General features: G+C 40.8%; 1 pseudogene; it reads left to right on the top strand.

Annotated features, from left to right (window-relative positions):
* Nucleotides 1–17,211, top strand: part of LOC137643033 (zinc finger protein 585A-like) — a 157,567-nt pseudogene that overhangs the window by 124,205 nt on the left and 16,151 nt on the right.

Genomic DNA, 17,211 nt, shown 5'->3' with positions numbered 1-17,211 from the left:
CCTTTCCTCCAGCATTACACCTTGCCAAAGGTCACAACTCCTTTTTGCTCCGCTCTCGAAGTTCCTCTTCCCCGAAGAGCTGGTTAAGGACTTGTCTGCTGCCCTGATACAAAAGGACACACACGATCTTGTAGCCTCATCGGCTCGTAAGTCTAAGGTTGCTACCTCAGTCCCCAAGACTTATCGCTCCCCAGTGGTTGATACCCCTGCTACGAGGTTCATACCGCCCTTTCGTGGTAGAGCCCCCAGCCGAGGAAGCTCCCGTCCAGACTCTTACAGGAGCAAGTCCAGGAAAGGCTCCAGGACATCTAAAGGAAAAAACTGACTCTCCGCATCTCCAGACAGCAGTAGGAGCCAGACTCAAGATCTTCTGGCGAGCCTGGGAGAAGAGAGGTGCAGACGCCCAGTCTGTCAGTTGGCTGAGGAACGGTTACAGGATTCCATTCTGCCTCAAACCACCTCTGACCACATCGCCCATCAACCTCTCTCCCAACTACAAAGAAGAGGACAAGAGGCTAGCATTGCACCAGGAGGTGTCGCTACTTGTGCAGAAGAAGGCAGTGGTTATAGTCCGGGACCATCAATCCCCGGGCTTCTACAACCGTCTCTTTCTTGTGGCCAAGAAGACAGGGGGTTGGAGACCGGTGCTGGACGTCAGCGCGCTCAACGCGTATGTCACCAAGCAGACGTTCACGATGGAGACGACGAAGTCGGTCTTAGCAGCGGTCAGGCAGGAGGACTGGATGGTCTCGTTGGACTTGAAAGATGCCTACTTTCACGTTCCTATTCATCCAGACTCCCAACCTTTCCTGAGATTCGTTTTCGGAAAGGTTGTCTACCAATTCCAAGCCCTGTGTTTTGGCCTAAGCACAGCTCCTATGGTCTTTACTCATCTGATGAGGAATATAGCAAAATTCCTACACTTATCGGACATCAGAGCCTCCCTCTACTTAGACGACTGGCTGTTGAGAGCCTCCACGAGTCGTCGCTGTCTGGAGAATCTCAATTGGACTTTAGACTTAATCAGAGAACTGGGTCTATTAGTCAACATAGAAAAGTCTCAACTCATTCCCTCCCAATCCATTGTGTACCTGGGAATGGAGATTCGGAGTCAGGATTTTCGGGCTTTTCCATCGGCCCCCAGGATAAGCCAAGCCCTAGAGTGCATCATGAGCATGCTGAAGAGGAGCAGTTGCTCGGTGAGACAGTGGATGAGTCTCACAGGGACCCTTTCATCACTGGCCCTGTTCGTCGAGCTAGGGAGACTCCACCTCCGCCCTCTTCAATTCCATCTGGCAGCTCATTGGGACAAGGGTTCGACTCTCGAAGCAGTCTCTATCCCAATCACCCAAGAGATGAAGACCACTCTCCTGTGGTGGAAGCACAACCTCCTTCTCAGGGAGGGTCTATCGTTGGCTATTCAGACCCCCAATCTTCATCTCTTCTCAGATGCATCGGACTCGGGCTGGGGTGCGACCTTGAACGGACGGGAATGCTCGGGAACGTGGAACGAAGAACAGGGATTACTCCACATCAACTGCAAGGAGCTACTAGCAGTTCATTTAGCCCTGTTGAACTTCAAGTCCCTCCTGCTAGGCAAAGTGGTGGAGGTGAACTCAGACAATACCACAGCCTTGGCTTACATCTCCAAGCAAGGAGGGACCCATTCGAGGAGCCTATACGAGATCGCAAGGGACCTCCTCATTTGGTCAAGAGGTCTAAACCTCACTCTGGTCACGAGGTTCATTCAGGGCGATATGAACGTCTCAGCAGATCGCCTAAGCAGAAGGAATCAGGTCATTCCCACGGAATGGACCCTCCACAAGAGTGTGTGCAACAGACTTTGGACCTTGTGGGGTCAACCTACCATAGATCTGTTTGCCACCTCCATAACCAAGAGACTTCCGCTGTACTGTTCCCCTGTTCCAGACCCTGCAGCAGTTCATGTGGATGCTTTTCTACTGAACTGGTCCCATCTCGACCTGTACGCATTCCCACCGTTCAAGATAATAAACAAAGTTCTGCAGAAATTCATCTCGCACGAAGGGACACGGCTGACGCTGGTTGCTCCCCTTTGGCCTGCAAGAGAATGGTACACAGAGGTACTTCAATGGCTAGTCGACATCCCCAGGACTCTACCTCTAAGAGTGGACCTTCTACGTCAACCTCATGTAGACAGGTTGCACCCAAACCTCCACGCTCTTCGGCTGACTGCCTTCAGACTGTCGAAAGATTCGCTAGAGCTAGAGGCTTTTCGAAGGAGGCAGCCAGTGCGATTGCCAGAGCGAGAAGGGTTTCCACTCGTAGAGTCTACCAGTCTAAGTGGGAGGTCTTCCGAAGCTGGTGTAGAGCCAATTCAATATCCTCTACCAATACCTCTGTGACCCAAATAGCTGACTTCCTTCTACATCTTAGGAATGAGAGATCCCTTTCAGCCCCTACGATTAAAGGGTATAGGAGTATGTTGGCTTCAGTTCTCCGCCACAGAGGTTTGGACCTTTCTGCCAACAAGGACCTTCAAGACATTCTTAAGTCTTTTGAGACGTCTAAAGAGCGTCGTCTATCCACTCCAGGCTGGAACCTAGACGTAGTCTTAAGGTTCCTTATGTCTCCTAGGTTCGAACCTCTCCAGTCAGCTTCCTTCAAGGACCTTACCCTCAAGACTCTTTTTCTCGTCTGCCTTGCAACAGCTAAGAGAGTCAGTGAGGTTCATGCCTTCAGCAAGAACATTGGTTTCACGACCGAATCTGCAACATGTTCTTTTCAGCTCGGATTCCTAGCAAAGAACGAACTTCCTTCACGTCCTTGGCCTAGATCGTTCGAAATACCTAGCCTCTCCAACATGGTAGGTAACGAACTAGAGAGAGTTCTTTGCCCTGTCAGAGCTCTCAAATTTTATCTTAAGAGGTCTAAACCTCTTCGAGGACAGTCAGAAGCCTTATGGTGTGCCATCAAGAAACCTTCGAGGCCCATGTCCAAGAATGGGGTTTCATATTATATAAGGCTTCTGATTAGAGAAGCCCACTCTCACTTAAAGGAGGAAGACCTTGCATTGCTGAAGGTAAGGACCCACGAAGTAAGAGCCGTAGCTACTTCGATGGCCTTTAATAAAAACCGTTCTCTGCAGAGCATAATGGATGCAACCTATTGGAGGAGCAAGTCAGTGTTTGCATCATTTTATCTTAAAGATGTCCAGTCTCTTTACGAGAACTGCTACACCCTGGGACCATTCGTAGCAGCGAGTGCAGTAGTAGGTGAGGGCTCAGCCACTACATTCCCTTAATCCCATAACCTTTTTTAACCTTTCTCTTGAATGCTTTTATTGTTGTTTTTATGGTTGTTACGGTAGGCTAAGAAGCCTTCCGCATCCTTTTGATTTGGCGGGTGGTCTATTCATTCTTGAGAAGCGCCTGGGTTAGAGGTTTTGTAGAGGTCCTTTAGTAGGGGTTGCAACCCCATATACTTTGGCACCTTTGGGTTGATTCAGCCTCCAAGAGGAACGCTGCGCTCAGTAAGGAAGACGAACTTAAAAAAGAGGCAGAGTAACGGTTCAATTCGACTTCCTTACCAGGTACTTATTATTTCATTGTTATTTGAGATAACTGTTATATGAAATATGGGATACTTAGCTATCCTTTAATCTTGTACACTGGTTTTCACCCACCCCCCTGGGTGTGAATCAGCTACATGATTATCGGGTAAGTTTAATATTGAAAAATGTTATTTTTATTAGTAAAATAAATTTTTGAATATACTTACCCGATAATCATGATTTAATCGACCCTCCCTTCCTCCCCATAGAGAACCAGTGGACCGAGGAATAATTGAGGAGGTGTCAACAAGAAGTACTTGAGTACCTGGCCACAGGTGGCGCTGGTAAGTACACCCCCTTCTAGTATTGTGATAGCTGGCGTATCCCTCCATAGAATTCTGTCGGGCAACGGAGTTGACAGCTACATGATTATCGGGTAAGTATATTCAAAAATTTATTTTACTAATAAAAATAACATATTAGGAGTATACACGTAATTATGTTTTTTCTCTCAAGTCCAATTTCATCACAATGCGGTAGCATATGTAGAACATCATTTATTCATGGCAGTACCTCTACTGCATGACTGCAATTCTAGAGAATATAATGAGACAAGGTTGAGCGACCAAGTATAAATCATTTGCATTTTTCCTATGTATAACTATTTCATTTTCCACGTTCAGCTTCGTCCCTGAGTTTATTGCTAAGACTCAGAACCCGGGAGTAGCGGATCCTCGATTCGACTCCTTCTGGATTTCGAGTCTTCGTTCTGTAACAGATGACCCTGATCTTCTCTTACTCTGCCCAGTGAGGAGTTTGAGGCTGTACCTTAAGAGAACAGCCGCAGCCCGTCCTCGTGTGCCTGCACTCTTTGTCAGCACAGGAAGGACCAAGAGGAGGGTCACTGAGAACACAATCTCAGCATGGATTTGCAAGGTCATAGATCATGCACTGAATCCAGATCCTTCTCCCTCACGTCGCCCCAGACATCATGATGTCGGGCGTAGCTACGTCCCTGGCATTCAAGAGGAACTACTCAGTGACGCAGGTTCTTCAGGCTGGAGTGTGGAAACGACAAACTACTTTCGCATCACACTACCTGCAAGACGTGACCCACAGGAGGCTCGATAGGTTTTCTATTGGCCCTGTAGTGGCTGCACAATAGCCGGTATAATACCTCAAGCTCCTTATTGGACAAGTAGCAGAAGGTTGAGGGTACTGTTACCCGGTTTTAGTCTGAGTGAATGAAAAGGTTTGACTGGTTCTTATTCTTTTCTTCATCCTCCCCTCTCTTGGGGAAAGCAGCATCCTGTGCTCTCTGCACAAGCTGACCTCAAACTACTGCAGGTAAACTATGCTCCCTTGTGTACCTAGTATTAAGCTAATACTGTTGCGTCCCCATACCCTGACGAGGTGATATTGGGAAAGTCTTGGTTACAACAGGTTTTCGTACTACAAGATTTGGAATAACTTTACCTTGACGGTCACACTTTTAAATATCTCAACACAGCTTGCGTAGGACACGAACCTTGCATAGTAAGGTTTTAGCGAGGCGCAGGGACCCCTTATTTTGAATACTTACTAACCTACTCAGATAAGGAGCCCCAGGGTAAAGCCAAAAGCCAGATTGGCAGGGACCTTCCCAATGGGTAAGTCACCCCTAAATAAATAGCGTAGGTTTGTATTCCAGTTACGGAACAAATGACAAATTAGTAGATAATTTGTATTTTTCCTAACGATACAAACCTTTCCTATTTATATAAACTTGCCTGCCAGCCCTATCCCCCCTTGAAGTCCTACCTCCAAGCAAAGTGAGCTAAATCATCAGTGTGCGAGTTGGATCAGTAGCAAGCTACCCCCCTCAACCCCTGCTAACTAGCGGTATGGGTAGTTAATCCTCGCTAAATTTTAATGGCTCGTCATTTCAGCTTCGCCAAAAGTAATACCCCCTAAGGTATTACTTTAGGAAAAATACAAATTATCTACGAATTTGTCATTTGTTGGATATATATTTTGGGGGCACCAGTTCTTCCCGCTCCGATGTGGAGTAATCCAACCCTGACTCTGTGGCGGGATGTCAACAAAAACAAACCCCCACACCTTTGATCACTCTTACTTCCAAAATATCCCACAATACAAACTTTCCCCTTACTTTACTTCAAACTGGACTATTGCACAAAGGGAAAAACAAACAAAACATAACCTTAAAATTATATTCACCGCAACCAAAAACAAAAATCACACATCATTAAACAAACTTCACACTAAAACAGACAAAAATAACACTTTTATATTTATATATTATAGCGGTGTGTGTGGGTACACAGAACTCACCAATCAAAAACTTTACAAATCCAACACTAACAGTTCCCAGACAGTAACGAAAAACACTTAAACACTAAAATAAATCACTTAATACTAAACCCAATCATCATATATAACCCAGCAAAAATAATTAAACTTAATACCAAAACATACGAGAAACTTAAATTAATTTTCGTGTGTGGCCACCGTCATCCACAGACTCTACACACTGGCACCAGTCTTTGTAACCAGTTGCCACAACTTCTGGCAAACAATAACGAGCAGTCAATTCGACTGTCGAATCACGTAAGCGGTGGTGGTCATCATCATCATCATCATCATCATCATCATCATGTCATCATCATCATCATTAAGGAACAATCTATTTCACAGCCGGGTCATCAACGCTCAAAATTCTATGTAAATATATATCCGCTGTCTACTCCTAGGTTCATATTATACGGTCCAGGTCGTCATCAATCTATCAAATGTGCGGCAGGCAACCAACAGGCCACAGACAAACAAAAACTCCAAGGAGTTTAAAAGAGTCAAAGGAGCCTAAAGGAGGAATTACGGCCTGCAATAAAAAAGAAAAAACGCTTACGAAAACTCCTAACTAACTAAACTATCGCACTACAGTATAATCAAAGATAAATAATAAACTTTCTATCATTCATGATCGCGCCTAACAAAAATAAATAAAACAGTACTTACTCCGATCTAGCAAAACTAAAGCAAATGAAATTCTCTCTCTCTCTCTCTCTCTCTCTCTCTCTCTCTCTCTCTCTCTCTCTCTCTCTCTCTCTCTCTCTCTCTCTCTCTCTCTCTCTCTCTCTCTCTCTAATGACAAAGCTAAAGCAAATAAAATATCGATTATTAAAACTAAAACAACTCTCTCTCTCTAAACTAAAGCAAATAACCACTCCTTCTCTCTCTCTCTCTCTCTCTCTCTCTCTCTCTCTCTCTCTCTCTCTCTCTCTCTCTCTCTCTCTCTCTCTCTCTCTCTCTCTCTCGATTTGGCAAAAAAAATAAATTAAAATAAAATTAATCCTCCACATTCCTCCCCCCTTACTTTGCCAAATCCTCACACAACACTTAACTATTTTCTCATTACCCAGTCGCAATCGGAAACAGGGCCTCGGCTTCGAGTAACTCGGCCTTCATATACCTGCACTCTCTCATTCACTTCTTCCATGTCGTTTTCATTCAACGTACTATTACGATTCCCATCCATGTTCCGCTTGTCTAAGATATCGTGCACTATTTCATCTACCTCAATTTCATCTGGCCCGAAAATCCCACTAATTTCTGTCAACAATTCATCCATTACATCTAAACCATTTTCTACTTTAACAAAAGAATCATTCATACTGCTTATCATTCTCCTATCTTTCATTCGCGTGTTCGTCATACATTCTCTTGCCTCATCTAACGAAAAACCACACACACTATAAGTATCATTCATACTCATCCAAGTTTCATCTGTATTATTACATTTATCTTCCATACTCACCTGTACATTTACACCCTTGTCCTGCTTATTCTGATTCCCGCCAATAACTACAAAATTTTCCTGTCTTTTATCCCCAGTAAAATTCTCAGACTTCTTTTTCCTTCCATACTCTACTAACACCAATTGCTTATCTTCTAAACCTAATGCCTCACACATACTCGGTTCATACTTGTTCGTTTTCAGCCATTTATTCATACCATTTTCCTGAATATATCTTGGTACCTCCTTCCATTTTCGCAACTGATTGTGGTGTGCCCTAACCTTTTCCACACTACCATCCACACTTACTTTACCTAAAACATAACTCAACCCACTAGAACCAACATCTAACACCTCATACGGACCTTCAAACTTATCACGTACCTTATTGACATTCATTCTTCCTTTTTCAATTACTTCTTTTAACACTTTCTCTCCCACTTTGTAGCTTTCAAATCTCTCATTTGCTTTCTTCCAAACATCTCTATCATTCTCGGACACACTCAATCTCGGTCTTACTATCTTTTCAAAATTCAACACAAACTTACACGGAGACATACCAGTACTCTTGTGCACCGTCGCATTATACGCCCACAACGCATGCCCAACATATAAATCCCAATCATTATCACATGTACTCATCATCCGCAAAATTTCTGTCAAGGTTCTTACCGTCCTTTCAGCCAAACCATTCGCACTTGGCATATACGGAGTCGAATATACATGTTCAATGCCCCATTCTCTTAACATCTGCTCAAACTCCCATCCAACAAACTCCGGACCATTGTCACTTAACATTTTCGCAGGCTTATACACACTCATCGGCAACATCACTTGACTTTCCATTCTCGCTACAGTCTCACTTCTTTTATTCTTGATGGGTACTGCATATGCAAACTTGCTCATATGGTCGACCATGATAATCATTCCCACATGTCTCCTCGCAGTCACAGGCAACGAAACACAATCAATCACAAACATCTCAAATGGCTCTTTCATACGTAATCTCAGAACAGGCGGACTTGCATGCATGCTCTGATACTTTCCCTTCTGACAATCCTCACAAGTAGTCGCTACATCCCTACAAATTTGACTCAACCCAGGCTTAAACAACCTCTCTCATAAACACTGTCCTACAAACTTCCTCTACTTCATTCTCACTACTATCTTCACTGCCTACTCCCTTCTTGTTGCCTTCTTCTTCATTTGAATACAATGAATCTAATTCTACACTCAAAGTCCTATCTTTAACTATTCCCTTCTTACCCTTTTTCTTACTAACCACCTTCACCCATTCATGATCATCTTCACTCACACCCTGACCTTTCTTCTTTTCTTTCTTCACATTATCTTTACCTTTCTTCTCAGTCTTCCTATCACCCTTCGTTCCAATCTTACTATGTCTAGTCCCTTTACTTTCAATATCACTATCACTACCTTCCCCATTATCACTTACCCTATCCACCATCAACCCGTTACCAGAAGCAGAAGCCACTCCTCCGACTGCACCTTCACCCATGACAGTTTTCATCATCCCCATTACTTGCCCTATCATAGCTTCCATTCGTTTCTCATTTTCTCGCATCCTCATCTCAACACCCTCTTCCACTCTCTCTACAGTTCCCTGAAGTTCCCCAAGTTTCCTTTGCATCTCCTCATTCTCACTACTTAACCTCGCATTCTCCAACAACAACCTCTCCTCTCGCTCATTAGACAACCGCAATTCCTCCTTTAAAATATATAACTGTTCTTCCATTTCCTCCATTTCAATACCATTAATATCTTAAATCTAATTCCTAAACCTATTTTAATACCCTTGTTCAACAGTCCAGTTTCAATCCCACCTTCGACAGTCCCTGTTCGGGCGCCAAATTTATGTGGCGGGATGTCAACAAAAACAAACCCCCACACCTTTGATCACTCTTACTTCCAAAATATCCCACAATACAAACTTTCCCCTTACTTTACTTCAAACTGGACTATTGCACAAAGGGAAAAACAAACAAAACATAACCTTAAAATTATATTCACCGCAACCAAAAACAGAAATCACACATCATTAAACAAACTTAACACTAAAACAGACAAAAATAACACTTTTATATTTATATATTATAGCGGTGTGTGTGGGTACACAGAACTCACCAATCAAAAACTTTACAAATCCAACACCAACAGTTCCCACACTGTAACGAAAAACACTTAAACACTAAAATAAATCACTTAATACTAAACCCAATCATCATATATAACCCAGCAAAAATAATTAAACTTAATACCAAAACATACGAGAAACTTAAATTAATATTCGTGTGTGGCCACCGTCATCCACAGACTCTACACACTGGCACCAGTCTTTGTAACCAGTTGCCACAACTTCTGGCAAACAATAACGAGCAGTCAATTCGACTGTCGAATCACGTAAGCGGTGGTGGTCATCATCATCATCATCATCATCATGTCATCATCATCATCATTAAGGAACAATCTATTTCACAGCCGGGTCATCAACGCTCAAAATTCTATGCAAATATATATCCGCTGTCTACTCCTAGGTTCATATTATACGGTCCAGGTCGTCATCAATCTATCAAATGTGCGGCAGGCAACCAACAGGCCACAGACAAACAAAAACTCCAAGGAGTTTAAAAGAGTCTAAGGAGCCTAAAGGAGAAATTACGGCCTGCAATAGAAAAAGAAAAAATGCTTACGAAAACTCCTAACTAACTAAACTATCGCACTACAGTATAATCAAAGATAAATAATAAACTTTATATCATTCATGATCGCGCCCAACAAAAATAAATAAAACAGTACTTACTCCGATATAAAGAAAAATCACTTCAAAGCCGGCTGTCAATGAACAAAAAACCATAACCGACTCCTGCTACAGTCAAATATCCAATGCTTTCGCCCAAGACATTCATTACCGCCCTAACCTAGCTAAAAATGTAAACAACAATCTCAAATATACCGACAGTCTTTCCCACTACAAACAATCATTCGCTAACTACCACTTGTTCGTCGGCGCGCACCGCGGACACACAAACACACACACACACACAAACACACACGCACACACAAACACACGCACACACATACACACATACTCTCTCGCGCGCGATCTAGCAAAACTAAAGCAAATGAAATTCTCTCTCTCTCTCTCTCTAATGACAAAGCTAAAGCAAATAAAATATCTCGATTTAACAAAACTAAAACAACTCTCTCTCTAAACTAAAGCAAATAACCACTCACTCTCTCTCTCTCTCTCTCTCTCTCTCTCTCTCTCTCTCTCTCTCTCTCTCTCTCTCTCTCTCTCTCTCTCGATTTGGCAAAAAAAATAAATTAAAATAAAATTAATCCTCCACAACTCACACTCCCTCCCCTTCCCTCTCAACTGGTTGTTTTTGCTGATGCTCCTCTACAATCGAGTCAAGGTTTAATTCTTTAGAATTCTCTTGTGGTCAGAAATTAGAGTTACAGTACTACAGCAGAACTTAGACAAAGATATAAAGTCATCCCTCAGTCTTCACTGGGGTAGGTAACAGCGACGCATGATAATCGAGATTCTGTGAATGCCTGCTGCCTTGAGGTGACTCAACTCAAAATCTACCAACTTACTGCCCATCACCTATGAGCTGTTAACTAACACATTAAGTACCCACTGTACTGCAGTACGGTATATTGTTTTTACATGGTTTCTATCACAGTATAAGTAACAGTACACTTATGCTGAACTTGATCACATCACCCAGGTCCTCATGAATAATGTCCTTTCCAACAAGCAAATTAACTGTGAAAATCATCAACTAGCCATGGACACTTGGTACAAGGTCGAGCCACGGATTGAGAATACAGCTAGGACCATTAACCTTTACTACAAAGGTTATATGCATAAGGATCACCTGAAAGACGAGAAAGCTGTGAGGGACATCGTCAGAAACTCTCCCCTGTGGATGAAAACGCTGAGATTAAACTGACCATTTACTGTACTATCAAATGACCAAGAGGAAATCTCTCATAATGGAAGACAACCCAGCCCTGCCGATATAGGCCTTCTTTAGACGGAACAATGTACTTCTTCTTACGATGACCTTTACAACACCACCTGGTCACAGCTCTGTTTATCTCGATTTAGTCTCTTAGCATAAAATATCCAGAATTTGTTATAAATGTGTCAGTTATTACTGGGTTTGACTGTACAGGTTTCCCTGGCACTGGGATTACTGGTACTTGGATGGGCACTTCAGGAACTCCTAGGTCTCAAGCTCACTGGTTTCACTGGCATTGTGCCCACCAAGGGGCAAAGTAACCTTATAAAAGCTATAGAGGGCCTACCAGAAAGACCTAAAGAAGTCCACAGCTTCTTTAGGTCAAACTCATTGTGGGTAGTCTGCACATGTCACCAAATCCTCAAAACAGTTTCTGATGTATATCCTGACATAAGCTCATTGTGGACAGAATCAAAGGTGTATATGGAGAAACTAAAGTAGCCTACGATCTCTATGGTGAGAGAAAAGAGCTTTAGAGCTTCATGGGCATTAGCTTGGCTTGGGTGTTGTCAAGACTCTCAGCCTTTTTTTTTTCATACTCCAAGCAAATGCTTGCCACTAAACAGGAGGCCACGCTCTACACTCGTCACGGTGAGAGAATTTAGATCAATCACTAATTCAACAGCAACCCAGGAACCATCATCCACTCTTTCCGAGGAATATATGTAATTCTTACTTTGTCTCCATAATGGCAGACAAAGCCAACATATAAGCATTCAAAAATGTGAGTAAAAGAAAAAAATCAATAGCCTTGTTAGGGCGCAACAGTACAATACAACTGTTCTAGTTGGGGCTGGAAAGTTGGTGTGACTACTTACCTATGGTCACCACCTGTTGTTGACTACGTACCTCATTAACAAATTCAATGGCTGTTCCAGTTTTAGTGAAGAATTCCCTATTTTAAAGTATGAATGGCTTGTATATATGTTGGAACAAAATGGTGATATACTATAATTTGTTTAAAATTTACCATACTTACAGAGTGCAATATAGTTATATAACTTATGTGAAGATCTTAGAGATTGATGCTTATTTCAAAATAAAAATAACCTTAGTGTTTATTTGAAATTATATATTGGATTGAAGAATATTAGATTTTTCACTAGGATTAGATTTATGAACCTGCTCTTTACAATTGATAAGTTATGCGATGATTTTGTTACAAAATAGAAATAGAATGCCACAATGTATGTATAGGATAGCCTGAAATAATTTAAGGTTTTATGATTTTAGTAAAAGTTTTGCTTTTATATTGTACTTTATCTTGAGAGTGTTGTGATTTTGACGACAGAACTTATGAATATAGGGAAATATTTTGATGAATTTTAGTTAATTCTATTTTCTTGTAATAAAAGAGGAAAGACTGTTATCAGAAACTGAAAAGTGATTTCATTTTTATTATTCACCCAGGGTTGGTCCTGAGCATCATCTCTGTAATTGTATGAAGATTTAATTGTCAAGCATGGAACCTGAAGTTATAGTCACAGTGGTGGACGACAATAGTACCATAAAATTTGAAGACGAGACAGAGAATATTTATGAGGAAAATAAAGAAAAATATTGTGATGGGCTTAATTTATTAGAGGCAGACAGCAAAGACTATCGTTCCAGGTCATTTACTTGTACGGAATGTGGAAAGTCATTTTTCACAAATGGCCATCTTAAAGAACATATGAGAATTCACTCAGGGGAGAGGCCATTCTGTTGTACCTACTGCGAAAAGACGTTTTTAAGAAAAAGCCACCTAAAAGTGCATACAAGAATCCATACAGGAGAGAAGCAGTTTATCTGTACTTATTGTGGCAAGAGATTTAGGGAGAAGAGTATTTGCACAATGCACGAGAAAACACACGTGGGAGAAAAGATTTTTGTTTGTTATGAATGTGGAAGAGCATTTAAAGAGGAACAAAGTCTAACTCTGCACCACATGAGAATTCATACTGAAGAGAAGCCCTTTTTTTGTACGGATTGTGGAAAGAGTTTTAGTCAAGAAAAGTCTCTTGCTTCTCATATGAAAATGCACCGTGAAAGACAATTTACTTGTGTGGAGTGTGGAAAAAAATTCACTACACAAAGTCATCTCAATTTGCATTTGAAAGTCCATACGGGAGAGAAGCCATATCTGTGCCATGACTGCGGAAAGACATTCGCCTACAGTAATTCATACAAAAAGCATTTAAAAATTCATTCAGATGAAAGGCCATTTAAGTGCTTAGAGTGTGGAAGGGGTTTTGTTCAGAAGGGCGACTTGATGTTGCACATGAGAATTCATACGGGAGAAAAGCCATTCTCCTGTTTAGAATGTGGCAAAAGTTTTCAAAGGAAAGAATATTTGAAAATACATTTTAGAATACACACAGGAGAAAAACCATATCTATGCACAGAATGTGGAAAGCTTTTCAGTCAGAAGTCATCATTGAATGCACATATAAAACTGCACAAAATGAATGAAATATCATCATCAGGAGAAGAAAACAGAATGAGTGACGTAGATGGGAGTCTTACAGTTCCTGTTAAGTGTGAACTAGAAGAAATTGATTGTAATAATGTTGACAGTAACTCAGTTGAGAAAAAGTAACTGCGCTTTGAAGAAGAAAACTATGTTAAGTCATTAGAGGAAGGTGAAGAAAATAAAAAATCAGCCTGAACTAGTGTGCATTAAACAAGAGGAATCATATTGATTTTCATTATTTTCACAGTTGTCAGGTATGCTTTTCTTTAAATAGTACCGTATCTGTAAGTAAACTTTGCAGGAAGACCAGTTTTAATAGAAAGTTTGTAACTGGTGTGAAGTTTAGCTGTGATTATGAAACCACAGTATCTCTTATGTTTCTTGTACAGTATATTTTATTCTGTACCTGATAAGTATAACTTGATGACTGTATTTCTAATATTTATATTCTGCAGCCCTCTACATATTTCTTGGATATTGCTGTATGTTCTTTAATTTTTTTCTCAAGATCTGCTTATATTGTAAAGAGGGGTAAAGATGTTTTTATCATGGAAATTATAGCTGAATAGGGAATATTAAAGATTTCTCTCTGGACAAAAAACTAATTGAAATTAGATAAATCCCATAGTTTTTTTTTTTTTTCTTGTATGTCATGATACTGTACCTCAACTTGAAATTTTGTGACATTCATTGTGAATTGTGTGTGATATGTAAATTTCTGCCATGTGAAAGTGGTTAAAACATGATTTCAGATTAGATAGGCATATACAAAAATGTCTTAAAATTAAAGATATTTACATTATCTTAGTGCTTTTCTTTAATGATGTTAGTGTAATGCATAATTTTATAAGGTTTTGGTTATTTAATTTAAAGTGCTTGCTTTTTGCTGCCTTCTTACAAGGAAAGTTGATTTATTTTGTATAAAGTCGTCACCATCACCATCACCATCATTATTTGTACTGGTATTTAAAATTTTCCCTTTATGCAATTAGATATATTTTTTAAGCAATAACATGAGAAAGTAAACAAATATAAAAAAATTTTATTTCATAGGCAACTAACCTCTGAAATCAGCAGTCAGGTTAATCAAGGAAAAATTATGATAAAATTAAGTAACCTAAACCTACAGTGGCATTATGGTAGCCATAGATGTAGAAATAATATTATTCCATCAGAGAATTAGTCAGTACTTAATAGCCTCATATCATGACTCAAGTTTCCATCTTTACGAAACTCGGTAACTAATTACAGTACTGCTAAAATATGTTTTGATATTCAACAAAATTATAATTGGCTCCTTATTGGACAAGTAGCAGAAGGTTGAGGGTAGGGTACTGTTACCCGGTTTTAGTCTGAGTGAATGAAAAGGTTTGACTGGTTCTTATTCTTTTCTTCATCCTCCCCTCTCTTGGGGAAAGCAGCATCCTGGGCTCTCTGCACAAGCTGACCTCAAACCACTGCAGGTAAACCATGCTCCCTTGTGTACCTAGTATTAAGCTAATACTGTTGCGTCCCCATACCCTGACGAGGTGATATTGGGAAAGTCTTGGTTACAATAGGTTTTCGTACTACAAGATTCGGAATAACTTTACCTTGACGGTCACACTTTTAAATATCTCAACACACAGCTTGCGTAGGCCACGAACCTTGCGTAGCAAGGTTTTAGCGAGGCGCAGGGACCCCTTATTTTGAATACTTACTAACCTACTCAGATAAGGAGCCCCGGGGTAAGGCCAAAAGCCAGATTGGCAGGGACCTTCCCAATGGGTAAGTCACCCCTAAATAAATAGCATAGGTTTGTACTCCAGTTACGGAACAAATGACAAATTCGTAGATAATTTGTATTTTTCAATATTAAACTTACCCGATAATCATGTAGCTGTCAACTCCGTTGCCCGACAGAATTCTATGGAGGGATACGCCAGCTATCACAATACTAGAAGGGGGTGTACTTACCAGCGCCACCTGTGGCCAGGTACTATAGTACTTCTTGTTGACACCTCCTCAATTTTTCCTCTGTCGTGCTTCCGGCAAGACGTTCTGGGATACGCTTATGTTCTTGGAGTATTTTCACGACTTTGGTGAAGTATTTCTCTTTGATTTCGGCTGTCGCTTTACTGGAAACTTCTATATTAGCTTAGTTAGCTTTTGGAATTAATTTGATTAATTATGGTGACGAAGAGAGTATGAACTCTCTTTCACCTTTAAATGGCCGACCCTTCCCTTAGACGGAAGTGTTGGTGTCTAAGAGAGTATAGACTCTCTTTCTTAATTTTGCTTAACAAAAGTTATAGATTTATTTTATATCTCTCCGCCTCTTATAGGCCTCTTCGATTAACTTCCTTTTATTATAAACTTATTAAAATTAATTTTTATATTTGTTTATATTCGACCTTCCTAATAGTAGGCGGTCTTTTCTTGGTACCGAAGTTAATTAACATTGAGTCCGTCATTTCGGTTTTACCTGTTAACATATTATGCTATTTTAATGTCTTTGAAAGAATTTCTTTGATAGTCTAGTACTGTTTTCAAAGTTGAACTAACGTTTTGTTTTGTCTCTGCAGTTGTTGACGTTCAGAACGTTCAACTTGCGCTCTATCGTTACGATAGAGAAAGAATTTTCACGGTTTCACGTTGCAGTAAGAGTAACCGTGTCTAGCGTTTTGTTCATTCTTTCTTAACTTAATGGTTTTAATCCTACTAAAGGAACTTTTCATTTTGGGAAATATTTCAGTTTTTTCCTTTAACAATAATATGTTTTAACGATATATATGATTGGGCTCTTCTCTCAGGTTCTAAGTCAAGAGAGAGAGAGAGAGAGAGAGATAGAGACGGAGGGAGAAAGAGGAGGATAAACGTTTCATTCAAGCGAGTAACGTTGTTATCGTTTTTGCTCTTCTCCCTAGTCTCTTTAGGGGAAGAAGGTAAACGTTTCTAGAGTGATCTAGTGTTTAGTCTCTTTCCAGCCACTGAATTATTTATCTTTCATTAGATTTTTCTGTTACATTGTAATTCTGTTTTCGCAATTACTAACTTTTGAGAAAGGATAGAATTGCGTGTTTCAGGTACAAACCACTTAAAGTTTCGAGTTCAGTGAAATAAGTGCAAACAGAAAATCAAAGTGATAAGTGATTAGGAGGGTACTTCTGTGCGCGCCAGTCGTCCTCCCAGTCCGGGACCTCTTGCAAGCTCCCAAGCCCAGGGGAGAAGCAATGTCGAAGGACAAAAGGGTTCAGCAGGCCTTGATCGGCGCACAGAAGTATCCTCGGTGGTTGTGGGCGTGTCTTACCGAGACCGTCACTGCCACCCGCAGACGATTGAGCCCTTATTTTGCTCGTCTGCAGAAGAAATTTAGGGGAGAAAACGCTGGTCTCAGGTC

Source organism: Palaemon carinicauda, chromosome 6 (genome assembly GCF_036898095.1).
Source record: "Palaemon carinicauda isolate YSFRI2023 chromosome 6, ASM3689809v2, whole genome shotgun sequence".
Classification (NCBI taxonomy): Eukaryota; Metazoa; Arthropoda; class Malacostraca; order Decapoda; family Palaemonidae; genus Palaemon; species Palaemon carinicauda.
Note: the sequence above shows the minus strand (reverse complement) of the source record. Positions and strands in the feature narration are given on the sequence as shown.